Source organism: Saccopteryx leptura, chromosome 3 (genome assembly GCF_036850995.1).
Source record: "Saccopteryx leptura isolate mSacLep1 chromosome 3, mSacLep1_pri_phased_curated, whole genome shotgun sequence".
Lineage (NCBI taxonomy): Eukaryota > Metazoa > Chordata > Mammalia > Chiroptera > Emballonuridae > Saccopteryx > Saccopteryx leptura.
Window position 1 is genome coordinate 40,596,390 of NC_089505.1, and position 10,532 is coordinate 40,606,921.

The window sequence follows — 10,532 nt, forward strand, 5'->3', positions numbered from 1 at the left end:
TCTGTAAAGAGCCAGAGAATAAATGTTTTAGATTTCAAAGTCTATACTACCCTGTTACAACTACTCAAATAGCACCCACAGACAATATGTAAAGTAATGGGCATGTCTATGTTCCAACAGAATTTTGTTCACAGAAATTTGTAGCAGGCTGGATTGAGCCCAGGGGCCGTTGCTGAGCCTTATATAGAAAACTGGTGGGAGGAGGGAGCAGCAGGTTTGCTCACTACTTCTCCCTTATGGGCTTTACCCTTTTGCTGGTCCTAACACCTAGTATTGAGTCCAGATGGCACCAGAGTACTTTCTAATGTACGGGTATGTTCCTGCCTGCGCTTGAGAACTGTGCCCAGGAAGTGCTCAAGCCCCTTAGTAATTACCTTTAAGGCACAGAAGGAAAAGCAGTAGAAAGGGATGAACACAAAGCCACCAGTTCGTCAGTAAAATTCCAGGGCTAAGAAAGAAAAGCAGCCTTAAGACTAAAAAATATAGAAACTTTATAACCATCATTTATCCAGGTTTTGGTGTCATTTCCTTATAGGAAATGTTCTCTATAATTCTACACTGCTCACAAAAATTAGGGGATATTTCCAAATGAAAATAAAACGTTGAAATATCCCCTAATTTTTGTGAGCAGTATAATTGCTATCCTCAAGAGACAGGGGGAAAAAAAAAGGTGCCCGATATCTTCATTTCCTCAAAAAAAATACATACATATGTCTAAAGACAATGAGATTGATAACAGACTTGCCACTTGAATGTCTCTGCCCATTTGGCCTACTGGACCACTTAATAAGTCTCAGATGGAAATGACTACCCTTCTCCAAAACAGAGGCCTTCAAATTCTATCAAATATCAGAATACGTAAAGGGCTTCTTACAGCAGTCTGTGGGCCCCACCCCCAGAGAGCCTGGCTCAGTGGGCTGCCTGAGAATTCTCATCACTCACAAGTTTCCAGGTGATGCCGATGATGCCGGTACGGGAGCCACATGTTGAGAACCACTGCTCCCAACCATGCTCTTCCTCCTGTGTTCCAATCTTAGTTGGCAAAGTCATCACTTTATATATCTAGGCTCCCAAGCAAATACATGGGTCATTCTTGACTCATCCCTGTCTCTCACACTCACATTAATTATCTGCCAACTCTAATCAAGTTTGCTCCTTCAGTACTTTGGAAATCCAGCCCTTCTTTACCATCCTTATTGTCAATGAATTAGTTTAGGCCAGTGTTCCCATACTTTTCACCTACTTTACATATAAAAAATATAATATCTGTTAGGATAGAGAAGTAAGAAGATATCATTGTAGATTGTTGGGAACTTCTCCAACCATCCACAGGAATGAGGGGTCCCTCTCCCAGCACAGCTTTTCCCATTCATGTAGTGAGGAAACCTTATTTTAGACCCTAAATATTTTTTGTAGTTGTCTAGGTATTCTACTGAATTCAAGGTGAAACACTTCACAAACACCTTCTGCTAGCCAAAGTGATTTTTTAAATTATAATTTAACAAAATATTCTAAGACCAAATACTTTTCTCTTACCTTGCAGCTTACAAAATGAGCATCAAGTTCATTTAGCTTGGCACACACTATATATCAATCATAATTCCACCAGGATACAGGTGTTGTACTCAAAATAGGATAATTCAAGCAGGGTTTATTTATAAAGGTGAGGGTGTAGAGCAAAGATTCTCAAACAGCAACAATCTTCTCACCTGGGGACCCAAGGCAAATTTTTTAATTGTTATCAATACTAAAGGACAGTAATTATAAAAAACTACTGGTATCTGGTATCTGGTAGGTAGAGGCCAGGGATGCTGCTAAGCATCCTACAGTGCATAAGACAGCTTCGAACAACAAAGAATGTCAGTAGTGCTTGGGCTGAGAACCCCTGCCACACAGTAAATGGCTATCATATTAAACTAGACCGCCAACCTAGAATTCAATATCCAGTGATAATGTCTTTAAATAATGAAAGTGAAATAGTTTGAGACCAAACAAAATCTCAAGGGATTAATCGCCAACAGATATATATATAAAAAGCAAAATTAAAGGAAGTTCTTCTGATAAAAGAAAAATTATGCCAGAAAGATGCTAACTTGACTCTGTCAAAGGGTATGAAGAGTACCATAAGTACTCTTAATTATGAGGCCTCAAACTACACTCCTGAACTTTTTCTCAAAATCTGCTTCTTGTTCAGCCTTCCTTTATCCCATTTAATGACAGCTCCATCCTTCCATCTGAAGGTCAAAATGTTTCCGACCCACATTGACTTGTCTTTTTTGCTCACATCCTAGAGCACATCTTTAGCAACCACTCATGCGTCTAACTTCCGACCATGTCTCACCTCCACAGCTCTCTCCTTGGTGCTCACCTCCATCATTTTGCCTCAGCCTTCTAACTGTCCTCTTGGCTTCTACTCTTACAGTTATCCACAGTTTAGCAGTCACAGTAACCCTGTAAGAATGCATGATGTTTCATCCCACACCTCTACTCACAAAGCTCCAGTAGTTCCTATCTCACCCAAGAAAACCCAGACTATTTTTATGGCCAACAGGCCCCACAGGGCCTCCTTTTCTCCATCTTTGCACCTCTCTGTCCAGTCTCCTGTGCTCTCCCCACCTCTCAGCTCAGGGTGCACTGGCCTCCTCAGATTAGGACACACTCTGTCCCTTCAGCATCGCTGCACTTTTTCCACCTAAACTAGCTCTCTCCAGACACTAAGAGGGTTTATTCCCTCACTTCTTTCAAGTCTTTTTATCTATTCACTGAGTCCTTTTTTAAACACACTATTTAAAGTTGCAACTTTCCGCTTACATACCCCTACCCCTTCCCTGATTTAGTATATCTGTGGTCCTCGTATACTATGTAATGTGTTTACTGTCTTGTCTGTCTCTACCATTAGTTAACATTCCATGAGGGAAGAAACACTGTCTTTTGTTTTTACTTCTGAAACTCCAGTGTCTGGGTAGTAATTTTCAACCAGTGTGCCCTGGCACATTGGTGTGCTGCAAAATTTTAAAAATATGCAATACTTGACTATTTAATCATGGGCATCAACCTTTTTTTTCTTAGATTGTCAAATAAAAAAAAATTTGACAACAGCCAACACAACAGCCGTCGTGAATCAAAATTATACTTATTTTTTGTCATATTGACAAAAAATATATTTTGATGTGCCACAGAATTTTAGTAATTAGTTTATGTGTGCTATAAGATGAGAAAGGTTGACAATTGCTGCTCTAGAGCAAGGACAAGCATTAAGTTGACCTCAATAAATATTTGTTGAATGAATGGAGGAGGGTGTGCTTGACCACATCCTGAAGCTGTAGTACATGTTATTTGTCACCAGAGGGCAGCACAAGAGCATTAAGTTTTAATGATGGAACACAGAGACTGAAACCCAGGCGCACCACAGGACATGAAGGATTTTTCAAACCCAGGTCAAACCTAGTTAAACAAATTTGGAAGGTTTTTCAAACCCAGCGGAGCCTGAATAAAGGGGAAAACAAGGGTAGTTGAATCAACCACTGTTTTGCTATGTGTGATTTTGAGTGTCACTTCACTCTCTCTCTCTGAGCTTCAGATTGCCCATTTTAAGACAACGGTAGCACTAGATTTTTTAAAGCTCTGATTCACTTTTGGTCCTTATATTTCATAATTCAAAATCAAACCCCCAATCTCCTATCTATCTTTAACTTCATATTCAGTCTAGAAGGTAGGGCAATGCCTTTCCCATAAAATTGTATTTGAGCTACTGGGATTCAGTTGACTACCCATAAGTTTAATAGAAAGACCATTTTGTGTGAAGTAAAACTAAGTCAGTGAATGAGCTTGACTCAGTTTATTTATTCTTATGTCTAGTTATTTTGAATGAGACAGAGTAATACTTTAGGAAAGGAAGAAAGCGCCACTCCAAAGGTCCCGGGGCTCTAAGACAAAGTCAATTAAATACTGTGGGTTTTTCCCTTGTTATTAGTTTGGGGAGAAACTAGTCTACACAATTTGAGACATATCCTATATTGCCTCCTTAGAGAAGAGACCATTTACAGTGGTACCTTGAGATATGAGCAGACCGACATACAAATTTTTTTTTAAGATACGAGTTGCAACTCAGTCCATATTTTTGTTCGAGATCCGAGCAAAATTTCGATACGCGAGCCGTGATTCAGGAAGCTGCTGCTAGTTGGTGCATTGGTGCATGGGTCCAGTATCAGCAGCACAACACCAGCATCTCATTCTTTCTCACATGTTACCTGCAGAATTAAGTTTAATCTCATGCGCTGTACTCGTTCTTGCATCATTTTTGCATTTTTTACTAAATTTTTTTGTGTGTGCTATCATGGGGCCAAAGAAAGTGATTGTAAAGGACAGTGGTGAGAAGAAGAAGAGAATGATGTCGATAGAAGTAAGGCAAGAAATAATAGAAAAACATGAGTGTGGTGTACGAGTGATTGAACTGGCAAGGCTGTACGACTACAATACATCTAAAATTTGTACCATTCTTAAACAAAACGATGTCATCAAAATCGCAAATCCAGTGAAAGGAACTACAGTTCTGTCTCAATTAAGGACAAATATCCATGAAGAAATGGAGAAGCTTCTGCTGGTGTGGATGAAAGAGAAAGAGCTGACAGGAGATACAGTGACGGAGACCGTAATATGCAAAAAGACACGTATTATTTACAGCGACTTGAAGAAGAAAGAACCATCAACATCAAAAGAGGCAGAAGAAGATATGTTTAAGGCAAGTCACAGCTGGTTTGAAAATTTCAAGAAGAGATCTGGTATCCACTTGGTGGTGAGGCATGGTGAAGCTGCGAGTGCTGAGGTTAAGGCAGCTGAGGAGTACATCACATATTTTGCTGCGCTTATCGCAAAGGAAGGCTATATCCCCCAACAAGTATTCAACTGTGACAAAACAGGATTGTTTTGGAAAAAAATGCTTCAGAGGACTGATCACAGCAGAGGAGAAGAAGCTGACAGGCCATAAACCCATGAGGGACTGTCTGACCCTTGCATTGTGTACAAATGCTAGTGGTGACTGTAAAGTAAAGCCACTGCTAGTGTATCATCCCGAAAATCCTCAAGCCTTTAAGACTCACAAGATTCTGAAAGAAAAACTGCAGGTTATGTGGCGTGCCAATGCTAGGGCATGAGTTATGCAGCAGTTTTTTATTGAATGAGTAAATCTTGTCTTTGGCCCTGCCGTGAAGAAATATCTTCAAGAAAATAAACTACCGATGAAACATTACTAATCCTTGAAAATGCTCAGCCCACCCACCTGGTCTTGAAGATGACATTCTCGATGAGTTCAAATTCATAAAAGTCCTCTATCTTCCACCCAACATGACTTCAATCTTGCAACCTATGGATCAGCAGGTCATTTCAAACTTTAAAAAGCTTTACACAAAGCCCTTGTTCTGCCTCTGCTTTGAGGTGACTGAGAATACAAATCTAACCCTTCAAGAGTTTTGGAAAGATCACTACAACATCGTGATATGTTTATGCATTGTTGACCTGGCATGGCAAGAGGTTACAAGAAGAACCTTGAACTCGACATGGAAAAAGTTATGGCCTAATGTTGTTGCAGACAGTGACTTTGAAGGATTCAAACCAGACACCGAGACTGAGGTAGAAGTGTTGGAGAAGATTGTGTCCCTTGGAAAGACGATGGGTCTGGAGGTAGATGAGGGTGATGTAAATGAGCTCATCGAGGAACATGAGGGGAACTCTCAACTGAGAAGTTGAAGGAGCTACAGATTATGCAACATATGGAGCTTCTGCAAGAGATTAGTAGTGAGGAGGAGGTAGAGTCGGAGGAAGTGATTTCTACAAGTGAAATTAAAGACATGCTGGCAATGTGGGAGAAGCTTTTAAGTTTCATTGAAAAGAAACACCCAGAAAAAGTTTCAACTAGTTGTGCTTCAGCACTTTTTAATGACACTTGTTTGTCACATTTCCATAACATTTTAAAAGGCAGGCTAAAGCCAACCTCTTTGATAGATTTTTAAATTAATTTTAATGAGGTGACATTGATAAATCAGGGTACATATGTTCAGAGAAAACTTCTCTAGGTTATTTTGACATTTGATTATGCTGCATTCCCATCACCCAAAGTCCAATTGTCTTCCATCACCTTGTAACTGGTTTTCTTTGTGCCCCTCACCTCCCCCAACATCCTCCTTCTTCTCCCTCCCCCACACTGTAACCCCCACACTCTTGTTCATGTCTCTGAGTCTCATTTTTATGTCCCACCTATGTATGGAATCATATAGTGCCGGGGTCCAGCCCCGGGGGGAATACAGGGGTCCAACAGGAAGAGATGGTGTCAGCGCAAATTGAGTGAGAGAGCCGAATTCCTTTTTAGCATTCACTGCCAGGCATCTCTGCCAATGGCTAGTCTAGATTTATTTTTATACACACACTAAGTTACAATCACATGGTATTCAGAATACATTGATTAATAATTGTTTTTGTTTCACTATGGTTACATATTTCTAGGCAACAGTTAATTCATTTCTATAAGCTATAAATCAGGTGGTAAGTCATTCTAAGTACACTTATACAAAACCTTGAGTAGCAACAATAATATTGGTACAAACTTCTAAAAGGTCAGTACTGATTAATAACTCTACCTTACCTAATGTCCTATTGTCTAGTCAAATTTTATTTATCTACTATATTCATACACTAGTTAAGTTCTAACTTTATTTTTCTCAGAGTGTTCCACCACCTGCAGGTCAGGTGCAGAAGAAGAAAGGAAAGTTTCTCTACTCTACCACATGAAAAGGCTAGGGAGGTAAAGTAATGGATTAAGTGAAGGCTGAAAGGTGCTTCTGTGTATAGTTACTGTTTCCTACCTATTTATAAGTCACAATCTATTTTTTCTAACATGATTAATAGGAAGGAATTTTTCTACAAACTTAACCCTTTTCGAGGGATATTATAGCCAGCCTCTTATGTCTATGAGCCCAGGCAAAGGGGCTTACAGGCTTTTCTGTGGAACTCACACCCTCTGTCTCATTTCCAAAGAAATTACTACAAATCTACAGGGAAAGCACGGTGCTATTATCCCTGTGCCATAAATGATAGCACACACACCCAGACAAGGGGGGATAAAAGGCCAAATTAATTCAAAAGATCAAAGGGGGAAGTATCGTTGCGCATTTTCTTTGCTGTGACTTTGTCAACCAGCAGCCGTTGATCTTCTCTGCTGTGACTTTGTCAACCAGCAGTCATTGATCAGCTTCTGACAATATAGTTCTTAGTTTTTTCTGATTTACTTATTTCACTCAGTATAATGTTATCAAGGTGCATCCATGTTGTTGTAAAGAATCCGATGTCATCATTTCTTATGGCTGAGTAGTATTCCATAGTATATATGTATCAAAGCTTTTTAATCCACTCATCCACTGATGGACACTTGGGCAGTTTCCAGATCTTCGCTATTGTGAACAATGCTGCCATAAACATGGGGGTGCATTTCTTCATTTCAAACAATGCTATGGTGTTCTTGGGGTATATTCCTAAAAGTGGGATAGCTGGGTCAAAAGGCAGTTCAATTTTTAATTTCTTGAGGAATCTCCATACTGTTTTCCACAGTGGCTGCACCAGTCTGTATTCCCACCAGCAGTACAGGAGGGTTCCCTTTTCTCCACATCCTTGCCAGCACTTATTCTGTGTTGTTTTGTTGATAAGCACCATTCTGACTGATGTGAGGTGATATCTCACTGTGGTTTTAATTTGCGTTTCTCTAATGATTAGTGATGTTGAGCATTTTTTCATATGCCTATTGGCCATCTGTATGTCCTCTTTGGAGAAGTGTCTATTCATTTCTTTCGCCCATTTTTTGAATGGATTGTTTGTCTTCCTGGTACTGAGTTTTACAAATTCTTTATAAATTTTGGTTATTAACCCCCATCAGATGTATTGTCATATATATTCTCCCATTGTGTAGTTTGTCTTTTTATTCTGTTCTTATTATCTTTAGCTGTGCAAAAGTATTTTAGTTTGATATAGTCCCTTTTGTTTATCCTGTCTTTTATTTCACTTGCCCATGGAGATAAATCGGCAAATATTTATATATTGCTGCAATAGATGTCAGAGAGCTTACTGCCTATGTTTTCTTCTAAGATGCTTATGGTTTTATGGCTTACATTTAAGTCTTTTATCCATTTTGAGTTTATTTTTGTGAATGCTGTAAATTGGTGGTCTAGTTTCATTTTTTTGCAGATAGCTGTCCAATTTTCCCAACACCATTTGTTGAAGAGGCAATCTTTACTCCAATGTATGCCCTTACCTCCTTTGTCAAAAATCAGTTGTCCATAAAAGTGTGGGTTTATTTCTAGGTTCTCAGTTCTGTTCCATTGATCTATATGCCTGTTCTTTGGCCAGTACCAGGCTGTTTTGGGTACAATGGCCTTATAGTATAACTTGATGTCCGGAAGTGTGATACCTCCCACTATATTCTTCCTTTTCAAGATTGCTGAGGCTATTCGTGTTATCATTTGGTTCCATATAAATTTTTGGAAAGTGTGTCCTATATCTTTGAAGTAAGTCATTGGTATTTTAATTGGTATTTCATTGAATTTATAAATTGCTTTGGGTAATATAAACATTTTAATGATGTTTATTCTTCCTAACCATGAGCATGGTATATGCTTCCACTTGTTTGTATCTTCCCTGATTTCTTTTATCAATGTTTTATAATTTTCCGAGTACAAGTCTTTAATCTCTCTGGTTAAATTTATTCCTAGGTACTTTATTTTTTTGGTTGCAATGGTAAAGGGGATTTCTTCCTTAATTTCTCTTTCTGACAGTTCATTGTTAGTGTATAAAAATGCCTCTGATTTCTGAGTATTAATTTTATATCCTGCCACCTTGCTGAATTTATCAGGTTCAGTAGTTTTTTGACTGAGACTTTAGGGTTTTCTAGATACAATATCATATCATCTGCAAATAATGATAGTTTTACTTCTCCTTTTCCAATTTGGATGCATTTTATTTCTTTTTTTTATCTGATTGCTGTGGCTAGGACTTCCAGAACTATGTTGAATAAGAGTGGTGAAAGGGGGCACCCCTGCCTTGTTCTTGATCTTAAGGGGATTGCTTTTAATTTTTGCCCATTGAGTATGATTTTGGCTGTGGGTTTGTCATAGATGGCCTTTATCATGTTGAGATACGTTCCCTGTATTCCCACTTTGCTGAGAGTTTTGATCATGAATGGGTGCTGGATATTATCAAATGCTTTTTCTGCATTTATTGAAATTATCATGTGGTTTTTCTCCTTCATTTTCTTTATGTGATGAATCACATTGATTGATTTGCTAATATTGTACCAGCCTTGCCTCGCAAGAATAAATCCCATTTGATCATGGTGTATGATTTTTTTCATATATTGCTGGATCCGGTTTGCTAATATTTTGTTGAGAATTTTAGCATCTATATTCATCAGGGATATTGGCCTATAATTTTCTTTTTTTGTGTTGTCTTTGCCTGGTTTTGGAATCAGAATTATACTCACCTCATAAAAGAAGCTTCGAAGTCTTCTTTCCTCTTAAATTTTTGAAATATCTTGAGAAGGATAGGAGTTAGTTCTTCTTTGAATATTTGGTAGAATTCACTTATGAAGCCATCAGGCTCAGGACTTTTCTTTTTTGGGAGTTTTTTGATAACTGTTTCAATCGCATTTGTTGTAATTGGTCTGTTTAGGTTTTCTGATTCTTCCAGATTGATTTTTGGAAGATTATATGTTTCAAGGAATTTTTCCATTTCTCCTAGGTTGTCTAGTTTTTTGGCGTACAGTTTTTCATAGTATTTTCTTACAATATTTTGTATTTCTGTTGTGTCAGTTGTTATTTCTACACTCTCATTTCTAATTTTATTTATTTGAGTCCTCTCTCTTTTTTTCTTGGTGAGTCTGCTTAAAGGTTCATTGATCTTGTTTACCATTTCAAAGAACCAGATTCTGGTTTCATTGATCCTCTGTATTGTTTCTTTAGCCTCTATGTCATTTATTTCTGCTCTGATCTTTATTATTTCCTTTCGTCTACTAGCTCTGGGCTTTACTTGCTGTTCTTTTTCTAGTTCTTTTAGATGCAGGGTCAACTTGTGTATTTGAGCTTTTTCTAGTTTATTGAGGTATGCCTGTAATGCTATGAACTTCCCTCTCAGGACTGCTTTTGCTGTATCCCATAAATTTTGAGTTGATGTATGCTCATTATAGTTCGTTTCTAGAAATTTTTTAATTTCTTCTTTGATCTCATTGTTAAGCCATTCGTTATTTAATAGCATGCTATTTAATATCCAAGTGTTTGAGTGTTTTTCAGTTTTTCTGTTGTGGTTGATTTCTAGTTTCATGCCATTGTGATCAGAGAAAGTGTATGATATGATTTCAATCTTCTTAAATTTGTTGATACCATGTGGTCTAACCTAGAGAATGTACCATGAGCACTTGAAAAGAATGTATATTCTGTTGCTTTAAGGTGAAAGGTTCTGAAGATACCTATTAAATCGAGTTGATCTAGTATGTCCTT